The sequence below is a fragment of the Sinocyclocheilus grahami genome, unplaced genomic scaffold, assembly GCF_001515645.1.
Source record: "Sinocyclocheilus grahami isolate Dianchi unplaced genomic scaffold, SAMN03320097.WGS_v1.1 scaffold1600.1, whole genome shotgun sequence".
In the NCBI taxonomy this organism is placed as follows: Eukaryota; Metazoa; Chordata; class Actinopteri; order Cypriniformes; family Cyprinidae; genus Sinocyclocheilus; species Sinocyclocheilus grahami.
This window is the reverse complement of record NW_015506779.1, coordinates 51488-55584: the sequence shown is the minus strand read 5'-3', so window position 1 is coordinate 55584 and position 4097 is coordinate 51488. Positions and strand designations below refer to the sequence as shown.

Sequence of the window (4097 nt, the reverse complement as noted above, 5' to 3'; positions counted from 1 at the left end):
CCCCTCACATCCAGCACACTCCCTCTTTGAACTGTTGCCATCTGGTCGACGCTACAGAGCACTGAGCACCAGAACGGCCAAACACAGGAACAGTTTCTTCCCTCAGGCAATCCATCTCATGAACACTTAACAATAACTGTGGAACACACACTATTTATACACTCATACACTTATTTATCTAACACTCATACTCAAGTCAAGTCTGCTTTATTGTCAATTCTTCCACATGTACAGCACATACTCAGTCTACACCTAAAATTTGCACATAATATATAATACCTGTATATACAAAACTGTCTATTGTAATATACCTGCACATACAATTGTTGATTTATATATTTTTTTCCTTATTTACTTGTTCTATTTTTTTATTATCTATGTTTTTTGTTCTGTCACTGTCATTCTGTTACGCCGTGGAAGCTTCTGTCACGAAAACAAATTCCTCATATGTGTAAACATACCTGGCAATAAAGCTCATTCTGATTCTGATTCTGTCATTACCCACTCCACTCCCAGGATCTCCCTCAGCTCAAGTTGCATCTACCCTCATCGAAAGCCCCTTCTCTGGACAATGTTATATGAAGCACCATTACTTCAAACGAGTTATACTTGAAGCCCGCCCTCTGAAAAATACTGAAAACATTGTTATAAATTGAAGCAAAACCTCCCCTTTACCTTTTGGACATGGCTCATGTTTATAACCGTAATCTTGGGGGTGTAGACTCATTTAAAATAATGTAATCATCAGGTTTTAGCCAGGTTTCTGTCAAACAGAGCACATCTAGTTTATGATCAGTGATCATATCATTTACAAAAAGTGCTTCTGTAGAAAGGGACCTGATATTCAATAAGCCAAGCTTTAGCATTTGTTTATCCGTATTGCATCTGTTTTTTATTTGTTGAACATCAATTAAATTGTTACTCTTAAATTGGTTTGGACGGTTTTTGTATTTTCTAGTTCGGGGAACAGACACAATCCGAGGAGCTCCGAGTCGAGACCATCCAGGGAAAACTGTTAGGACGGGGGTGGGTGAAATATCGAGCACCGACACTAAAGCTCAAGGTTGGCACTCTACACGAGGAGGAAATCACGTTTTTGGTACTGGAGGGACCCACCGTGGATATCATCCTGTGACGCCCCTGGCTAGTTCTCCATTCTCCAGAGATCAGATGGGACTCGTGTGAGGTGACTCGCTGGAGCGAGCACGGTCACCGCAACTGTCTCACAAAGTTCAACCTGCCACAGGAGCTGCTGAAACAGTTATACTCCGCCATCATTGAATCCATCCTCTGCACTTCAATAACTGTCTGGTTCAGCTCAGCTACCAAATCTGACCTCAGAAGACTTCAGAGGGTAGTTCGGACTGCTGAGTGAATCATTGGTACAACCCTCCAAGAACTGTACTTATCCAGAGTGAGCAAAAGGGCTGGCAGAATCACTCTGGACCCCTCACATCCAGCACACTCCCTCTTTGAACTGTTGCCATCTGGTCGACGCTACAGAGCACTGAGCACCAGAACGGCCAAACACAGGAACAGTTTCTTCCCTCAGGCAATCCATCTCATGAACACTTAACAATAACTGTGGAACACACACTATTTATACACTCATACACTTATTTATCTAACACTCATACTCAAGTCAAGTCTGCTTTATTGTCAATTCTTCCACATGTACAGCACATACTCAGTCTACACCTAAAATTTGCACATAATATATAATACCTGTATATACAAAACTGTCTATTGTAATATACCTGCACATACAATTGTTGATTTATATATTTTTTTCCTTATTTACTTGTTCTATTTTTTTATTATCTATGTTTTTTGTTCTGTCACTGTCATTCTGTTACGCCGTGGAAGCTTCTGTCACGAAAACAAATTCCTCATATGTGTAAACATACCTGGCAATAAAGCTCATTCTGATTCTGATTCTGTCATTACCCACTCCACTCCCAGGATCTCCCTCAGCTCAAGTTGCATCTACCCTCATCGAAAGCCCCAAAACTCGGGAGAAGGTCACGGTCCCATCTGATTACTTGCTCTGTAGAAAGGGACCTGATATTCAATAAGCCAAGCTTTAGCATTTGTTTATCCGTATTGCATCTGTTTTTTATTTGTTGAACATCAATTAAATTGTTACTCTTAAATTGGTTTGGACGGTTTTTGTATTTTCTAGTTCGGGGAACAGACACAATCCGAGGAGCTCCGAGTCGAGACCATCCAGGGAAAACTGTTAGGACGGGGGTGGGTGAAATATCGAGCACCGACACTAAAGCTCAAGGTTGGCACTCTACACGAGGAGGAAATCACGTTTTTGGTACTGGAGGGACCCACCGTGCTGGAGCAAAACTCCCCAAGGGTAGAGTATACCCATTGTCCATCCCAAACCGTAAGGCGATGGAGGAATACATCAAGGAGGCTCTTATCCAAGGATTCATCCGACCTTCCACGTCTCCAGCTGCTTCTAATTTCTTCTTCGTGGGCAAGAAGGACGGGGGCTTGCGGCCTTGTATCGACTATCTGACTCTGAAATCCTATACGGTGAAACTGCCCTATCCACTTCCCCTGGTCCCGGCTGCCCTCGAGGAACTCTGTGGGGCCTGCATATTCTCCAAGCTGGACCTGCGAAGTGCATACAACCTCGTTCAAATCCTGGAGGGTGACGAGTAGAAGACAGCATTCATTACACCATCTGGCCACTATGAGTACCTTGTAATGCCGTATGGGCTAGCCAATGCCCCGTCGGTCTTCCAGGGATTCATGAACGAGGTGTTCCGGGAGTTCCTCCACCGCTCTGTGATTGTCTACATCGACGATATACTCATTTACTCCCGGAATGTGGCCAACCATCGCCAACACGTTCAGCAGGTCCTACAGAAGCTCTGTCAACACCATCTCTTCTTAAAGCTGGAGAAATGCGAATTCCATTGCCCCACGGTGCATTTCCTGGGTTACATCGTCTGCCGGGAAGGAATTCAGATGGACTAGGGGAAGGTTAATGCAGTCAAGGAGTAGCCTCTTCCCCAGACCGTAAAGGAGCTCCAGAGATTCATCAAGGATATCAGTTCCCACACTGCTCCTTTGACTTCCATGCTCCAAGGAAAACCCAAGTCCCTTTCCTGGACCATCAGCGCCCACGAAGCGCTCACAAAACTCAGAACAGCCTTCAGCACAGCCCCCATCTTTCATCATCTTGATCCGGACATTCCGTTCGTAGTGGAGGTGGACGCCTCTACCACTTGTGTTGGGGCCGTGCTGTCCCAACATTATGGTGAGCCTCCTCGCCTCCAGCCTTGCGCATACTATTCTAAGAAACTGACCCCAGCGGAGCAGAATTACGACATCGGCAACCAGGAGTTGTTGGCTATCAAACTCGCCCTGGAGGAGTGGCGGCAATGGCTGGAGGGAGCAATCCATCCGTTCACAGTAATTACCGACCACAAGAATCTTCAATACCTCAGAGAAGCCAAGAGACTTAACCCTCGCCAAGCCCGCTGGGCATTGATCTTCACCAGGTTTCAGTTCACCATCACCTATCGTCCCGGGAATCGTAACAATAAAGCCGACGCCCTCTCACGCATGCACTCTCCAGACACACCTTCCGATCCTGAGCCCATTCTCCCTCCAGCCCTGATTGTAAGCCCCATTCAATGGAACATCGACAAAGATATTCGAGCCGCCACTCTTACCGAACCTACTCTGCTGGGAGGCCCAGAAGGGAAAACGTATGTGCACACATCCCAACGACAATCCCTTCTGGGCTCAGATCACAATGTACCAGGCTCTGGACACCCAGGCAGCCAACGGACCCTCTCGCTCCTCCAAGCTCGGTACTGGTGGCCCAGTATGACCCAGGATATCATCATGTACGTCCGAAGTTGCTCAGTCTGCGCCATGTCCAAGACCCCTCGTCACCTCCCCGTAGGCAAGCTAGTGCCCACGCCGATCCCACATCGACCCTGGTCTCACCTGGGAATCGATTTTGTGACTGACTTACCCAACTCGGATAATAATCCAACTCGAATACCTGCATCTTGGTAGTCGTAGATCGTTTTTCCAAAGCCTGTAAGATAATCCCCCTCAAAGGACTA

General features: G+C 46.3%; 1 pseudogene; it reads left to right on the top strand.

Moving 5' to 3' along the window:
• Nucleotides 1-2403: 2403 nt before the first annotated feature.
• Nucleotides 2404-2994, top strand: LOC107571487 (RNA-directed DNA polymerase homolog; annotated as a pseudogene).
• Nucleotides 2995-4097: the final 1103 nt, after the last annotated feature.